The sequence below is a fragment of the Octopus sinensis genome, linkage group LG18 (genome assembly GCF_006345805.1).
Source record: "Octopus sinensis linkage group LG18, ASM634580v1, whole genome shotgun sequence".
In the NCBI taxonomy this organism is placed as follows: Eukaryota; Metazoa; Mollusca; class Cephalopoda; order Octopoda; family Octopodidae; genus Octopus; species Octopus sinensis.
The window spans coordinates 27,734,942-27,754,510 of record NC_043014.1 but is presented as its reverse complement, the minus strand read 5'-3'; the positions used below and the strand labels follow the sequence as shown (position 1 = coordinate 27,754,510).

The 19,569-nt window shown below is 36.1% G+C and overlaps 1 long non-coding RNA gene across 1 annotated transcript; it reads right to left on the bottom strand.

Annotated features, from left to right (window-relative positions):
- Positions 1-1,552: 1,552 nt before the first annotated feature.
- Positions 1,553-12,414, bottom strand: LOC118766947. The gene is made up of 3 exons (XR_005002853.1): positions 12,404-12,414; positions 9,755-9,760; positions 1,553-2,384 (listed from the first exon to the last, which is right to left on the bottom strand). It is a non-coding gene; the product is annotated as an uncharacterized LOC118766947 (long non-coding RNA).
- Between the last annotated feature and the right edge of the window lie 7,155 nt (positions 12,415-19,569).

The following is a 19,569-nucleotide window of genomic DNA, read 5'->3' as shown; positions in this document are numbered from 1 at the left end:
GTTCGAATCGGAGGTCCCCCCTCGTAACAATATTGTCAATTTCCCCAAACAGGGACACAATTCAATTTTAAAACAATAACCTCCGAAAGGGGGAGGGTTACGGTTTACAATTATTTAACAAATGCAACACAACAACGTTTTCCTGACGAGGAACCAACAAACGTGATTACAATAGTCAAACAGTAATAATAATAACAACAAACCTTTTTAATGTATCCCCATTTATGTGAAACCACTTATTCAAGTTCAAATCATTGATGCAATTGTATACGAATTGCTAATACACACACACATAATAAGGGTGAAAATTTGAATATTAATTTGATTAATATGAATTGAAAACCAATGGTGTAGCATATAAGACCATAGCGGATCTTCCTCTAGCAAAAAGGATGACCAGTATTAATTGCTCATCCCTTTTATATAAATACTCTCACTTTAATTGAGGAGAAAGTGTAGTGGTAATGGTAGGAGTGAAGCACTTGAAATGAAAGAGGGAAATCGTAAAATATTGAGTTTTCTCGAATTTTTGCTTAATTGGGGGTGAAATTGAAAAAATTTACATGCCATGACCAATGGAATCACTGTAAAAATGATAGGTAAATTCCAATTGAAGAAATTCTATATTGTAGAATTGTATGAAAAAACGAACGGTTTGGGAGGCAGAGAAAATCTGCCTTTTATCATAAGAGATTCTTAATTTCTCGAGATTATATCTTCTTTCCTTTGAGAGAAACTAGTAAGTAACAGGAAATTTCAATTAATTCTCTATCTTTTACTTGTTTCCATCATTAAACTACGCCCATGCTGGGTCACAGCCTTGAAGGAGTAAGTCGAACAGTACTTTTTTTCTAAGCCTGGTACCTGTTCTGTCAGTTTTTTTAAGCTGAACTACTAAGTTATGGGGACATAAATAAACCAGCATTGGTTGCCAAGCATTAGTTCCATCCCACTTTGTGACACCTTGGGCAAGTATCTTCTATTATAGTCCCAGGCTGACTAAAGCCATATGAATGTATTTGGTTGGCAGAGACTGAAGGAAGCCAGTCATATGTATGTGTCTTTTCTGCTTTCAATCATTTAAATTTTTCCTCTGAAGAAGGACCTGGTTTCTAACAAAGATACAAAGCTCCATATTTGGAATGTAGATAACGAAAACAATGTCACATTTTAAACCTGAGAAAAGTCTTGCAAAGTTTTACTGTTCTACTCACAGATTGTATTTGTAATGTATGAATCAGTTGGTTGATTTCCTTTTTCTGAAAATCCAAGCTTATCCAAACTAATAGTTAGGCATTTACTTACAAAACCAAGTACTCCAATTATTTATTGGTGTAAATGTAAATTTGTAATCCAGATATAGAAGCTAGAGGTTTCAAAGAAGTTGTCCATAGTTATCTTCTTTTTTCAAAGTGATATTCACATCTGCAGGACAGCTGATCTCTATGATGGTACATACTTTTTTCTTTTTTGTCCCAAACAACAATATCCAGACTATTATACTTACATTTGACAGATGTTTTTATGGGAATGTTCCACCAGTATTCCTTGTGCTAATATTTATGTATGTATTCAATAACAGGGGAATTCTTTATATTCCAGGACAATCTTTTTTCCAAATGGCATTGTATATTGTTTTTGTGACAACATCATGTCGTATAGGGAGGTAGTATCTTGATGACATTTTTGGACAGCTGTTAATTACATGTGTGATGTCTTCCTCAGATAAATGACATAATCTGCATTTTTGGTTGCATCTTGGAACTCCAAGGGCTTCACTGTCTCTTTTGCTCATTACGTATTTAGTTACAATCTCCTGTCCTTGGATTGCAAATGCATAGCCTTCAAAGTGTGATGTGACAGAGCAGTCATGAGTCTAAGAGAGGCTTCACTTCATGTCAATGTTACTATCTTCAAGTCTTTGAGAAACATACCCATGCAAGGTCTTCTTTTTTTTTTGGTATGCTGAGTGTTTCACTTCCAGGTCTTCTTTGAGGTATGCTTGTCTGGCTGATTTGGGATTGTATGGGAGGTCATCAGGAAAAGAATAATTCCTGAGGAGCTCACTTCCAACACACAGGATATAGTTTTCTTCTGTTTCCACCACTGTTAATGTATTTATTTCTACTGTTGTTGTCTAGCAAGTGCTGTCTGAGAGAGACTATGCGACATTCAAAGGCTGTCTGCACTCATCTCAAGCCTCTACCTCATTTATCTCTTCTTAGGTAGAGCCTGTCAATATCACTATTTTTGTAGAGATTTCCAGTTGATGTTAAAATCTTGTGGGTTTTAATATCTATGGAGTGGATTTCTTCTACAGACCAGTCAAGTATTCCAAATCTTGGAATCAGCACTGGTACTGCAAATGCATTGTGTGATATTGTCTTGTTGTAAGAGGGGAGTTCAGACTGCTATATTTTTCTTAGTTTTGTGTAATGTATGTATGGATGGATGGATGGACAGGCGGATGGATGGATGTGTGTGTATGTATGCATATGTGTGTGTGTATGTATGCATGTGTTTGTCCCAAGGGTTGTAAAAAATTAGTTGCTGAAAAATTAATTGCAATATATTGGTCCTGTTAATTGATTGGACTCCAAATAATTGCTATCATATCACTTAATTGCAACATTGTTAGCGAAAGTTTTTCCTATGGCTCATATTTCATTCAATTGGCAAATACAGAATTCTATTATTATTTGAGATATTGTGTTGATGCTTTGTTCTGACTGCTGAGAATGATTCACACATTGTCGTGCTTGGGAAATGACTATTGGATATGTTGTCAAATAATTGCTGTTGAGTGATTCTTGGTTCTGACTGCTGAAAACAAGTCATTAAATCGTAACTTCACCAGCAATGTGGTTGTATCTTGATTTCCGCTCCAACATATTAACTGAATCAGACTTTCATCAGTGGAATGGCAAAATATCTTTTATTTTAAACTAACCCATGCTGTGTGAAAATGAGCAAATCGTCAGAAAATATTTTAACCAAACAGACAGTGAACATGTATGGAAATGCAAATGTAGAAAAAAGGAACAGGATGGACAAATCATATGAATCATATAAAAAACCAGCATCCAGAGTATTTTACTACACAAGCAACTGGGCAACCATCTTTATCAAGTTTTCTTTCACCAAGAAGTAGTTTGGTCAGTCAGTTGGCCTTAAATGTTTATGGTTGGATTGAGTGGGTGTGTGTTAGTTTTGCCTTTTGGACTCAGGAATGCTGCTTGCACATTCCAGAGGTTTATTGGTGAAGTTGTTCATGGTTTGCATTTCACTTTTGCTTATATTGATGATCTGCTTACCACAAGTTTTACTCCAGAACACATTCAACACTTAACACTGCTAGTTCAACATCTGTCTATGTACTAAAAGGGGTTTTTGGTTCCTCCTCTTTGGAAATTTTGGGACATCTCATAGACAGCGATGGAATTCATCCTCTGCCTGAGAAAATTCAAGCAATACAGTGTTTAGCTCCTCAGTCGCAAATGCTTTATCTAGACTTCCTATTTGTTCTCTATCTTCCACTTCAGAGATAACCTGTTTTGACCTCATTAGATACTACATCTGACAAATTTTCTACTTGTCAATTCAAGTACATACCACTCCCAACTGATGAGAAGACAATCCTGTGTGATGTTTTTATTGGAGATCCACGACCATTAGTTCCTGAGCACCACCAGAAACATGTTTTCAATGCTTTGCACTTGCTCTCTCATCCTGGCATCTCCACATTGGTAAAGATAATTTCGGCCCAATTCTTCTGGCCAAGTATGCATCGGCTCTGACAAATTTTCTACTTGTCAATTCAAGTACATACCACTCCCAACTGATGAGAAGACCAATCCTGTGTGATGTTTTATGGAGTCCACGACCATTAGTTCCTGAGCACACCAGAAACATGTTTCAATGCTTTGCACTTGCTCTCTCATCCTGGCATCTCCACATTGGTAAAGATAATTTCGGCCCAATTCTTCTGGCCAAGTATGCATCGGCATATTACCACATGGTCTCGGAATTGCCAGCAGTGTCAGCATTCAAAGATACATAGACACATTCGAACACCCCTTAGCACTTTCAAACAACCAGATGCCTGTTTTCAACATGTCCATATTGACCTAGTCAGTCCTTGGCCTGTCAGCAATGGACTTACATCCTCACAAGTATAGACTGCTTTACATGCAGGCCAGAGGCTGTTCCTTTATGTGATATTGCAGCAGAGTCTGTCGCCCAAGCTTTCATAGCCACTTGGATTTCTCATTTCAGTGTTCCTTTATGAATCACAACTGACCATGGCAAACAATTTGAGTCACAGCTGTTTGCAGAACTGTCAAAGTTGTTGGGTGTTAAGCACATCTACACCACCAGCTACCACCCGGCATCTAATGGGATAGTAGAATGATTTCATTGTCAATTCAAAGCTGCACAATGATCCTGTCCAGATCCTCACCACTAGAGTGAGTACCTTCCTGTTGTTCTTTAGGGTTGTAGATCCTCTGTGATAGAAGATCTTGGTTTTATGCCTGCCGAACTACTTTACAGCATGCTTTTGTCACTCCTGGATCAAATGTTTACCCCTGTGAATTTAGCTGCTCAAGATCCCAATGCATATGTACATTGCTTACGTACCTATTTTGCTGATCTACTGCCTACGTCTTCTCGACGACAGTCTATACCTTCTTTTGTTCCACAAGACATTTCCTCATGGACTCATGTATTTTGAAGGACGATTCTGTGAGAGGACTGCTCACACAACTATATAAAGGACCTTATCATGTCCTAGCAAAGACTGACAAACGTTTTACCATAGACATTAATGGCAAAAAAGAAACAGTATCTGTTGACAGGGTGAAGCATGCTTTTGCTGAAGCCCTCACTCAGAAACCAAACATCCTCCTTCATTTTGAACCACAAAATACTGCAGTTATCACACCTATACCTTCACCAGCATCAACAACACAGTCATCTACCCCTTCATCTTCTCATACCACCACCACATGCAGTGGGCACAAGGTCCACTGACAAAAAAACTTGCAAAACTATATATTTAAAAATAATTCCATGACTGCCTGTTTTTTGTAATCATGCATTTTTCTATGTATTTTTATGTGATGTTTATTTTGCATTCAAAGCATGCATTTCTATGCTTTACTATTTATATGCAAATTTCCTACATTCTTTTTTCACCTTGTTTAAATTTTCACACATTTTATTTTGTTGTAAGATACTGTATTTTTCTTGCTCTGCATAATTCCGCATGCACTCTAATAACTGTACTAGCTTGTTCAACCCTTTTGTCTTTACCATTTTTGCTAGCAGTTCTTTCCTATCATCACACAGTTGTGTCCTACAAATGTTCTGGTTGGGGAGTTCTGTAGCAGAATGGATTGACAAAAGCATAAATGACAGACTATTTTCTCTCCCTTATATTTAAAGCTGTTGTTTGGACATAGCAGAGAGCACTTAGTTATAAAGATCATGTTTTAACTATTTGCCCTGATTGGTTAGTTTTTAAGCACAGTTTATCCCCTGAACAAATACACCAAATTACCTGTTCAACCAATCAGATGCGCTCAAATGGATTATGTGTTCTCTTGGCAGAAAAACCTTTCACATCTCTGTGGAGTCTAGCAATTTCCTTAAATAGATCAGATTTTCTCCCCTTAGAGAGTCTAGCTTGCATTTGCAGCAGGAAGCTATATTTGCTTGCTTTCCTCATGTTACAACACAATGAACAGACAGTCAATGGCGACGCCTGCTGGGTTTGACTATTCCACATTGATAAAGGACAAATACCCTGAAATTAGTCTGTGGGTGTCTGAACCAGTATGGGAAAGCTGATGACCTTGTGATTTGTTGATGGTCATGGTAAAACTGAGACTCACTGGAAATTGAAGTCATTAGAATTGAAATGGGACATCATCTCCTGAGTCTGTGCAGCAATCTTATATGTGCTTATCATCTAATTGATGCATCTTATGCTCGGGTCTCTCCTAAGAACATACAACAGAGGCTTGAAGTTGCATATCACCAAGTTTATTCCTCCTCTGTTCAGCTACCTCTTGAACTCACTGCTGATGTATTGTGAGAGTCTCTTGATTCTGTTGCCCTAATGAAATTCCTTACACACATGCATACGCATACACACTGATGCACACATATGTGCATGCATACACACACACACACACACACACACACACACACACACACCAGCTGAAACAGACACCCACTCAGCATGAGTGATATACATTTAAAGTGAGAAAGAGTAAGAGAGGATGTGGTAAATGTAGAAAAGAAAAGTATAAAAGACCAAATGAAATAGATAGAGAGAAAGGAACTTTTCTGTTGCTGTCACAGATTTTGAAATTTTAAAATCAAGTGAAAATTTTCAGATTTGGTATATTGATGTAATTTTTTACTCTGAATCCTATTTTGTGATTCATTTATTCCAGTAAAATTTTTAGAAAAATGTTACAGAAGTTTAAAGTTTGGTCATTTTCATTCAGTCAGAAGAAGGATTTGGAAGCAAAATGAAAGCAATTACATGTCATATCAAGGGAAAGAGGGATTGCAGCATCCATGAGAGATATACATATACAGAGAAAGAGTGAGAGAGAGTGTGGTAAATATATAAAGACAGAGAGATGAGAAAAATTGTAGAAGACGGAGAGACAGATAAACTGATAGGACAGATGGAGAGAAGGAGATTTGGCAATCTGAAAGTTGAGTTATTTCATGTATCAAAGTATATTTTTCATTACTATTTACCAAAAACCTTCTCCTTGGGACACAGATTTCAAAAATCAAAATCTGTTTTTCTTGAGGATGCACCATTTCAGACCCTTTCGGTGATATACATACATACATACATACATACATACATACATACATACATACATACATACATACACACATTCAGTCTCACATATATATATATACATTAGGCCATCCCATAAATAATGTAGTTTTTTTATACTTCTTTTATTTTTCAAAATTAAGATAAACAAAGTTCTTTTATAATCTAAAATATACTCTCCTTCATTTTCTGCAATGCTCTTCCATCTATCTGGGAGACTTGCAAGGTCCCTCTTCCAAAATTCACTTGTCTGTGATGAAAAAATACTCCTCCAGTACTGTTCTGACCTCATCTACAGAATTCCTATTTTTTCCGTCCAAATGATTTTGAAGACTGCAGAATAAATGATTATCAGATGGTGCAATGTTTGACGAATATGGTGAGTGGAGCATCGTTTCCCATTCAAACTGCTTCAGCTATATGTAACCAAGCATTAACTTATTTGCAAGACTACCTTTCATCTTGAAACCAAAGATGGCTGTTTTTCTTCTAGTGCTGACTTAAGCTGCTCAAGCTGCTTGAAGTAGATCTCCTTTGTTATCATTAGGTTTGGGTTTAAAAGTTCAAAGTGGATTTTCATATCCCACCAAACAGATAACAAAGCGTTACATGGGTGAAAACCTTCTTTAACCTGGGGTGCCACTGTTTCTCCTTTCCCTGCCCACTGCCTTTGGTGCTTGACATTTTTACAGAGAATCCATTTCTCATCACCAGTCGCTATTCGGTCCAAAAAAGTTTCATTCATGAGATATGACAGCAAAGAAGATGACACATTCACTCTCTGCACGTGATTACACTTGGAAAGTTTGTGAGGAACCCATTGACCCAATTTACTGACTTTTCTGATGGCATGCAGGTGTCGATGAAGGATTGAATGACCAAATCCAAGCTTCTCTGATAGTTCCTAAACAGTTATGATGGGATTTTGTTCCACCAGTGTTTGCGGGACGTCTTCGTCAAGCTCTACTGATCTTCCAGGACAAGGCACATCTTCTAGACTGTAGTTTCCAGTTCAGAATTTCTGAAACCACAGTTGACACTGGCTTATGCTTATTTCCGATCCCCATATACTGCATTAATATTCCTTGTGTTGTTGCTTTTATTGAACTCATAAAGCAAAATATGCCGAATATGCTCCTTTGTCACTTCTGTAATAGCTTTGAAAAAATAACTGTGAAGATTAAACTGCACTCTTCAAAACTTGCACTAAGAATAAGGACAAGGTAAAATTGCTACCTGCTTTTATAGCAAGTTGATGCAGGTAGTGTATCCCAACCCCCTCCGACTTTTAGTTCATGTAATTGAAAAACCCACATTATTTATGGGATGGCCCTATATATCTATATATATATATATATATATATATTATATATATGGTGTTGTGTGTGTGTGGTGTGTGTTGTGTGTGTGTGTGTGTATGTATATATAGACATATGTATGTGTGTGTATAGATACAAGGTCTTCTTTCATCCAACTATCAAGTCCTCTCTCAGGCTTTTGGTCAACCTGGAGTTATAGTGAAAGACACTTGCCCAAGGTGGTCATACTGGGATTGAGCTCAAAAACACCTCAATGGGAAACTTTTCAAATTTTCAACTACACAGACATGCCTGTGTCTCTTCTGGGGCAGGTTTTTCATTTTGTACTAATTTTAGAATTAGAGATAGAAATATAGAAAACAAAATTATTGAAATTATTGCATAGAATTAAATGGATATTAGGAATGTAATATTTTGTAACTTTCTTGCTTTTCTATATTTTATTTGAGCTAGTAACTACTAAAATGTATCTGTTGTAAGTGTATAGATGTAGGTATGGTGTATGGTTAAGGAATATACTTGTTAACCACATGGTTACAGATTCAATCCCACTGCATGGCACTTTGGGCAGGTGTCTTCTTGTACAACCTTGGATCAACCAGAGTCTTGTGAGTGGATTTGGTAGACAGACACTGAAAGAAACCTGTATGTGTATGCGTGTGTGTGTGTGTGTGTGTGTGTGTGAATATTTGTGTCTCCTTGTTTTAACATCATCAGATGATTGTATGTGAGTGTTGTCATCATACAAGCAATATCATTCATTTCAAGTCTTCCCTGAAAATGTGTCTGGCCAAATGGAACTATTAGCTTACTTAGAAATTGACGAGAATCGGTAACAGGAAAAATGTCTGGTCATAGAAAATCTGCTTAACACATACAAAGAAGAAAAAGTGGTTGTTAAAGTGGTGGTGGTGGTGACAGCAGCAGTGGCAAGAAGGTGGAAGAGGATGTATAACTTCAATCCATATGATACTGCATAAAATGATACTACATGAAATAATTTTCGTTTCCATGGTATTGTGATGGCAAGCATGGCATGCTAACAGATGAAACCTATATATATGTATGTATATATATACATGCACACACGCACATAAGCACATGCATGCAAGCACATACACACAGGTACGCACATATATGCCTATACAAACCCCACACAACCCACGCACACACGCATACACAAATTCACATACACACGCATACATATACATACACACACAATATATGCATACATGCACACACACATACACATATGCATACACATATAGACACATACACACACATGCACACACATACACACATGCACACGAATGCACACATACCTAACACTCACAACCCCACGCATACACGTATATACACCCACATACGCACACACATGTACACATGTATATACAAATGCACACATAAATGAACCCACACATACCGCCCATACACACACCGCACACACACACATGCACATACAAGCACACATACACACATGGACACACACACATACACACACACTGCAAACAGAACACACACACACTACATATACATACACGCACACACACATACCTCAAACTACCAGTACCTTCTACTGACCATTCTTCTAAGCACATGGGTAGGTAGACACACAACAGGCAGCCACTCCTACCAAAATTCTTACTATAAATTCTTCCTGTGACCTTAGATACTATGCCCAACCACACACAGATAAACAGCCACAACCACACACACATACACACACACACCACACACACACAGACCTGCGTGCATGCACATATCCACACATACCTCCTTTTGCACTCTCCTGTTTTTGAAAGAACTTTTTCTTCACCCATTCCCTTCCGGTCATTTCGATATGTGACCGCGTGTGTATCTGTGTATCTTTGGGGATTTTCTTTCTCCGTCTGCCCTTCTTTAGACTTTTCTTTTTTTCTATTTTTCTGACGAAGAGCTCCACGTGAAATCTTCCTTCTTAATTTCCTTCCCTGAGTATCCAATAACACTATACTTATTCTACGTCCTCGTGTTGTGTTTTTTCATGTTTGGATTAACTATATATATATATATATATAGTTCAAATTTACAGAAAACAAAAGACAGGTGTGGGAATAATAAGTAGGTGTATTAGTTTGATGCTCAAACAGAATGAAAAAACTTTTGACCTTTCAAGCCTATGCTCTTTGATAGAAAGGGATGAGAGGAAAAAAAAATGTAGAAAAAATGCATAGGATTATTAACAGTTCAACATGATGATATATATATATTATATATATATATATATATTATATATATATATATACTATATATATATATCATTCATCATCATCATCATTTAACATCCTCTTTCCATGTTAGCATGGGTTGGAGGGTCTGACATAGAGATGGCTGGTAGGGAGCTGTGCAGGCTCCAACTGTCTGTTGTGGTATGGTTTCTACAGCTGGATGCTCTTTCTAATGCCACCCATTTAACAGAGCATACTGGATACCTTTTACATGCTGATGGCACGGATACATTTACATAGCACTGGTACAGGTGCATTAACACAGCACTGGCATGGAGAGCTTTTTAAGTGGCACTGGCAACTGAAAGGACAAGCCTGTATGTGTGGAAGACAGCGATTTTACTTAGCTTGATACATCTTATCAAGTACAGCAAATCCTCACATCTCTCAGTTGCTTGTCATTTCTTCGATGAGGTCCAGCATCCAAAGATCCTTTCTCCCCACTTCATGCCACAACTTCCTGGACCTACCCCCTTTCATAGGTACCCTCCACAATTAAAGCTCACCACTTCTTTATGCAGCTGTCCTCATCCATATGCATATATATACATATGTGCAGAGCTGGGTGTAAGTCTGTTAATGAAGTTGACATTTTAATTACCGATTTAACTTTTAAATTAACTTTGAAAATCATTATCAGACTAATTAACTTCCGTTAACTCAAGTTCATTAACCCAAAAATTTCATAAAAAGCAGTAAACTTTAAAAGTTTCTATTGTCTTCAGTTTTTAGTTTAATACTAATATTGTGTTTCATTTGAGTTTTTTTTTTTTTTTACCCTTTTATGGCTCTAAAAGCCTTTAAAAATCTAAAAAAAAGGGCCAAAACTATGTAATCAGCCCTTTTTAGGCCCTTTACCCTTTTCTGGCTCTAAAAGCCTTTAAAAATCTAAAAAAAGGGCCAAAACTATGTAATCAGGCCTTTTTAGGCCGTTTAAAATTTAAAACTATAAAATCAGCATTTTTTGATTCTAAAGCAAAAAAAAAAAAAAAACTATAGGTTTTAGGTTCTAAAGTCCTCAAAAAGGCCAAAAATGCTGATTTTATAGCTTTGGCACTTTTTAACCCTTTAGTGAATTCATGTGGCTTTGAGATAATGTGAGGGCTTTTCTTCCAGAAAGTACAGAACTGGGAGAAAAACAAAATTAACTGAGGTGGTCAATAGAGAAAATATTGACTTCCGTAAAGTGGAAAAAATAAATGGAAGGAAAAAAGTTGGTAAATATTTTGGTGTGAATGCAAATAGCTGTTACGTGGTAGCAGGGCATGCTGGAAATAGTAGCCAAGTCTTTTCTTTTCTGGGAAAAGGAGCCATTTACGTGTGATTTCGATGTCAAATTCATTGAAAGCATGCAAAATAACCTGGAAAAGAAAATAAAGACTCGCGAAACTAAATTCCTTTGGTGGGAATCTTTGAGGTCCCCACCACCCCTCCCACCTTTCTTTTCCAGAAAAAAAGTGACTTGTGGCAGGTTTGGCAGTCAGATAAATTGAATGCATCCGAAAAACTGTGGAAAAAAATTATTCCACATCGAGGTATGAAATATTTACCAAAAGAATAAAATCTTGTACTGATTATACCTGTATTTTAATTAATTCAAATTAATATACCTCATCTTGAAAAGTGCCAATATTTTTGTCGGTTGCCATTTGGGATAATTTTAGTAACAAATCAAACAGGTAAGATGCATTAAAAATTTCAATTTTAGGTTTTATCCATAATGTTATTGCTTTTACACCTGTTAATTAAATTTATCTGCCCATAAAAGTCAAATTTACTCTGCAAGATCAGCTAAAATTACATAACTATAAACTAGTGGTATATAAGGTACCCACTGACAAAATTTCAAATCTGTATGTAAATAATTTACAAAGTTACAAGCAAATATTGTGGACACTCCTCTAGAACCTGAATAATTCAAAATAACGTGAACAAAAAGCATTACATTTGACAGATTAATATGAACACTAAAGATGTTTTAGGTGGGTTTTTTTCTTACACACACACATAACACGGCCTCACTCGGTTGGGACTACATATGTATTACTTTAACATCATCATTCCATAAAATTTGTTTATGGGGAGAGAAATATTGCAAAATATCAATACATTTGTGAGTGAGAAAGAAATGAGGAGGGAGGTTTCAGGAAGTACTAGAAACAACACAGTTTCCTCTGAAATTATCAATAACTTTTTTAAAACTGAAAATGTTTTTCTCACAGATTTTAAGTGCATAATGAAAAAAACAAAATTGCCCCAAATCATTTCAGACTGGCATGGTGAGTGGGTGGCAGGACTGAAAAAATTTCCAAACTTTTTTTCATTTTTTTCGTGAAAAGATGCCTCTCATCATTCTGAAGACTTTGGTGAAAAACATTGGAAAAAATCCCCATCAAAATGGAGAAATTCCAACTTATGTGGGCTGTCTGATCTGAAACTCCATTTTCCAGAAACTCTTCCCCCAGCCCCCATCCAAAAATTTTGCCTGCAAATTTCTTTGTAATCGTAATCTACACTGCTTGAAAGATATTTGTATAAAATTCCATTAAAAAATACTCAATTTCCAGAAAGTTATGAGAGGGAAAATGTCAGGTCTTGTGAATTTTCCGAAATTCCCTTCCCAATCCCTCGGAAAATTTTTCCAACAAATCTTTACATGCACTCAATCTACAGGATTTGGATCTTTTCAATTGTGTGGCCAGGAGCCCAGATCTTTCTACTTAACTAAATAATTTGAAACTTCGTATGCTGGTAGTGTTTCAAAACAAGACACAGGTTGGAACTAGTTTATTTGAGAAAAATCTATTTTATGACTTTAATCGTAGATTAAAACTGCAAATTTTAACCAATGAGATTGCTTGTTTTCATATTTAATACGTTACTGCATTCTGTTAGTGTGACGTAGAAAGCAGTTTTGTGACGTAGGCAACTGTGCACATTTGAGGCTAACATACATAGATACATACACACACACACACATACATACAGATACACATACACCGAGTATTCACTCGAAAAAACTAAACACTGAATCAGCCATACATACATGTGTGACACACACACACATAGATACACACACACACACACACACACACATACATACATAGATACATACACACACACACACATACATACAGATACACATACACCGAGTATTCACCCGAAAAAACTAAACACTGAATCGGCCATACATACATACATACACACACACACATACATACACACACATACACACACATACATAGATACATACACACACACACACATGCACACACATACATACAGATACACATACACCGAGTATTCACTTGAAAAAACTAAACACCGAATCGGCCATACATACATACATACATACATACACACACATACATACACACACACACACACATACATAGATACATACATACATACATTCATACATACATACATTCATACATATACACATACACCGAGTAAAAAAATTCATCGTTATTGTTTTGTTTACATTTGTTTACATACCATGTGTTTACTAAGTCACCAAATTGGTGGTCAAGACGGAGTAAATAATATGAAGCCGAAAGACAGAATACCATTGGTTAAAATTCTAATTATTAAACAATGTTAAACTTAGAAGTTACAATTCCGTTTTCATTCTGGTTTACAATTAAGTTTACTTTTGACACATTCTACCAGTATACGAAGTTTCAAATTGTTTGGTTCAGTAGGAAAAATTTGAAAAAACTGGCTTCACAAATGAAAAGATCCCAGGATTTAAGCAATTATTTGGTGAAAATTTTGTTAAAATGTATCCATTTTTCTGGAAGTTATGAGGCAACAAAGTTGTGGTGTAGTAAACTGTACATACGCCTTTTTTCAATAAAAGTTAGTGCTGACACATTAACTTTAACCTCTGTTACTTTTTCAAAGAATTAACGAAATTAACTTTTTGGTTGACTGGTTAACGATTAATGAAATTAACTTTTCGATTAATGGTGCCCACCTCTGCATACATGTATACTGCCTTTCAAACACCCTGCCACTGACCATAACTACACAAAAACCACCACAACTGTTACCATAGCTGCTGACGTCTTCCTACGACATTAACAAAGATCACTCACATATACACATATAAATAGTAAATACCACGTACACACACACAGAGTTACTACCACATGCATACACATAGATGCACTCAGTTACTGCCACACACACATGCTACCATACACACAGATACCAACCTTTCTTTACACTCTTATTTCTTAGAAAGCACCTTTTCTTTGTCCATCTTCTGGTCATTCCAAAATGTAACTACATGTGGATTGTTGGTGATTTTTTTCCTACATCTTCCTTTTCTTTTAGACTTTCCTCTGTCACCTGTTTCTGCGGAAGAGCTTTGCTCAAAATGTAAAACACCCTTTCTTTCCTTCCCTGAGTGTCTTATTAATACTTTGCATGAACCCCTATCTTGCCCAGGATATCAATCATCTGGAAGCTGTTCAGCGACGTGCAACCAAAAGAATACCCTCCATCAGGCATTTGCCATATCCTGAACACCTTACTTCCCTGGGCATGGACACATTGAAACTCCGACGTCTGGCAGCTGACTTGGCAGACACCCATAAAATTATCAACCATCGTACAAACAATAACTCTGAGCACCTTTTCAAACTCCACCCATCTAACACCCGTGGACATATTTACAAAGTAAGAAAACAGCACAGCTCCCATGACTTCAGGAAACATTTTTTCACGCTGAGAGTTGCTGAAGCATGGAACAAACTGCCAGCATCAGTTGTTAGTTGTTGGAGCACTGCATCCTTCAAAACTTCCATGCTTTCTGAGATTCGCCAACACTACACTTGATTTTCTCCCCTCCATACATACACAAGCATGTATCTGACTCATACATTGTTCGCTTTCCAGACATTTCTACATTACTGCATGTACTTTATATGCAATTTCTGACAAGTTGTGGTGCACCTGAGCACTGTATACAATTAATTTCATTATTATTATACCACGTGCTCACATTGTTGTTTTTTTCTTGTTGTCTTTTTTCTCTCAGAATGAGAGTGAGAGGCAATCATTTCCCTTTAGCTTTCAGGTTTCTATGTGGCTCCCGCTTCTGAATCATGCTTCACAGATGCTGCATTATAGGACAGTGGCCACATATTGGTTCCTGGTATTGACTGATGGCTAATCTACGTGTATAAACTCTAGGGCTATGTCTGAGTAGGATCATTGTACTAGCTACTCACATAGTAAATCAGATAATACAGCAAAATATCATACCCAATGACTGGTGTAGCAGTATCATTAATTCTACTAGAAGAGCAAAGGAAATGCATGAGAGAGAATCAATTACAAAGGTCATGAAATTTATTGAAAGTGTTCTAACAAAACTGATTTGGAACAGAATTAGACTAAATGACATGCAGTTCAGCTTTGTGCCAAGAAGAGGTACTATTACTGCTCTCTTAATGGAACAACTACAGAAATATTTGGCTAAGAGTAAGCCACTATACCTAATATTCATCAGCCTGGAGAAGACATTTGTGAAGGCTCCACAACCTCCAGTTTGGTGGCTGCTAGGTGAATTAGGAGTAGATGAATGGCTTGTAGGAGCCATCAAGCTCTTATAAAAGGTGCAATAAACATGCTGAGAGTCAGTAATGAGTTCACCAACAAATCTATTGAGAAGAGAAGGTCAATCAAAGCTCAATTATCAATTTTTTCCTATTTATTATAGTCCTCTAGACCATTACAGAGGAATTTGAAACCACTTTACATGAAAATTCCAGTAAGCTGATGATCTAGTTCTTATGGATGCATCTGTAAAAGATCCAAAGAAGAAATACTTGTCATGAAATTAAAATCTAGAACTGAAAGGCCTCAATGTAAACTTAGCAAAATGTTAAGTCCTGGTAAGTAAGATGAAAGGCTTCCATCAGGGAAAGGGCTACACTTAATATGTAGGAAAGGAATAGGTAGAAATTCCGTTTGATGGCCCCAGCTATAACCAGATTTATAAGGGAACAAAAGGGGGCAATTGCCTCAGGCCCCTCAATATCAAGGGGACCCTCCTGTGATTAACAGAGAGAGAAAGATATTGCTTCTCCCTAAACTTTCTTAATCTGTTTAGCATAAAAATCTTTTGGTAAACTGGTCACATTTAAAAGTAATCTTTAATTTTGTTTTAATAATAAAAGTATCTCTTTCTCATTACATCACGCCACAGAAAAATACATATTTTCTTTCTTTTACTACATTTGTTGTCATCATCATTCAAGTTTGTCAAACTCTTGAACTTACTATACTAAAAAGTGGACAAATATTTCTCCAAAATCCTATGTTCTTATATGTCAATCATTCTCCTGAGACACTGGCCCTTCAATGTGTTCTTATTGTTATTTTTTGTGTTATGTATGCAAAAAAAAATTACATTGATGATACCTGTCACTGTTTCTAGTGCTATTCTTTAACTTTACTTTTCAATTTGTCAATGGTCACCAATTTTCAGCTATCTCAATTGAACCATTAGTGGTTATTTCAGCAGATATCATCTACAGTAAGTTCCTGGTTGTAAATAGGTGGATTGAATAAAAGGAAATCAGAAAAATATGTCAAAGCATAAAAAGAGGCACAAAGACATCACTAACAACACATCTTAATTACAATCCAAAATACCTTCTTCTCTCACAAAATGATTTGAGCCGTTATATCTGCAGACATAATTTTTATTAACAAAAGTGTAAGTAGAGTTGTAAGCTCAAATATTACTTGATTGAAGTTTAAAGAGATCCAGGAAATACACAATTCCTTTTAAATCTATTTTTTCTATGAAGCATTTATGGTGTTTCTTTGTTTCTAAGTCCCCTTGAAAGTGAAACATAATATTGAAGAAAAGTAATTTAATGGAAATGAAATCCTTAATCTGTAATCCTCAATTTGCTGTTTATTGCTTGAACTCTTTTCTGTTAATGGTTGATTTACTTTGACTGCAGGCCTACTTACCTGCCCCTGACACAAAAATAACCAAAGTATGTGCAAACAGTCTGACTTAGTATGCCTGTTGTTAGATAAAATGAAGTCTCCATGGCTGTTGTCAGTTCTTGTTTTGTTTTTGAGTCTATTTCTCTTTGCTTTTACTCAGTTTATATTTCCACACAGTTTCGTTTTTGTATCTGGTTTGCAAGATTCTTCTTGCGAATTCCTGTTTTGAAACTAATTTTGTTGTGTCTAGGGAGAGTCATTATGCCAATATTAACACACACACTGGTTCAATTCCACTTCTTTATTATTAGTTACTAGATTAAATATCCAACTAACTAATCAATTGTTAATTTAACTTGGTTAAACAGCAAGTTGTTTGTTTTGTTTTTGCTTTTTTTAAAATTTTTATTTCAGTTCAGCTGGATGCAGATGAAATGTATGCCATAGAATTACCACTGAAATTGACAGGGAAAAAAAACAAAAAAACTTCTGGTTAACCAAGTTAAACAAACAATCGATTAGTTAGTTGAATATTTAACCAATTGAATTCAAATTACAATGAAAGTGAACAAAGTTTGCTTTAGAAGCGTTGAGATGTATTGAAAGATAAGGAAATAATTTTATTCTCAAGTGCAGGATAATGCTAATAATATAGCATGAACAGGATAAACTACCCATATTTTGCAGAAAAATGTGTTGGTAGCCAGCCATGAGACCCAAACTCACATCCCTGTGATTACACATCGCAGAGCTTTGGGGGAGGGGCTAAGCCAATTATATCAACCTCAGTGTTCAACTGCTACTTATTTTTCGACCCCCAAAGAGGATGAAAGGCAAAGTCAGCCCCAGCAGAATTTGAACTTAGAACATTAAGACAGATGAAATGCTGCTAAGCATTTCACCTGATATGCTAATGATTTTGCCAACTCGCCACCTTATTGCTAACATTAATTACTAAAAGCCTATTTTTATCATTATTTTACTGAAGTCTTAATCTCTCTCTTTTAAACTAACTTAAAGGTAGCCCATTTTCTACATGGTCATTTCATATGCTAGAAATAGCAAGAATCACACAGGTTTCAACAGTAATTTTTTTTCAACATAATTGTATTTTACATCACCAAAACATATGAGGAAACAAAGTCTAGATGCATGAAATATCTGCCCTGCCCTCCCCATTTTTTCTGCATTGAATTCTGATATTAACATGATCTACATCAACTGAAAGTTCTTTGTAGAAAATTTCCTTAAAAAATACCCATTTTTCAGAAAGTTGTGAGGAAATAAAATCAAGGAGGTATACTTCTGAAATTATGCCCTAAATTCATGGGTACAAAAGGCAAAATTACACAAATTGAAAATAAAATGAGTAAATATCATTTGGCAACTAGCAGAAAACTGCCTGGAGGGCAGTCTTTCTGCTTGTGTAATGCACACAAGTGTACTGCTTGTGTAGTTAAGGTCTCTTCACTTATAACATCTACGTTTGACATAACACATACTCATTTCTGAACTATTAAATTATATTGTATAAAAATAGTTGAGCCATTCTTCAATAGTTACCTTTTCTCCACTTACCAAACACTTGACTTCCACAATACCTTCCCAGTCTTCTGAAATATATAACAATTTTTACTATATACTAACAGAGTAACCTTTATTGTGTGGTGAAGTGCCCCTGCTTACTGCATAAAGCACTCTCTCCTGAAATATATAAAATTCAAACTCTATAATAATAGTCGGGTCTTTCTTTATTATGTGGTGAAGTACCTTCTACTCATTGTACATACTTTACTCTTCTTGAAATATATACTAAATTACATTACATGACAGACTGGCCTTTATAAGATGGAATTAGTCTAGAATGAAAGTAGATTTGCAGATAAATTCAGAGCTATGTTGTTGCTATTATTTAATCTACAGGTCACCCCTAGTTTATCAGATGAATGGTGAAAGGTAGGTCATCCCATTTTTGGGGGCTATATAGAATTACATTAGCTGATGTTTCCTGTTTTTGTATAGAATAGGATGTGCTTTAACTGCTATTTCTAGAAGGTCAAGGAATCACATAGAGGCTCTTTCATTGGTTTGATGTATGTATGAATGACTATATAAGTGGAGAGAGTATAAATGTGATTGAATA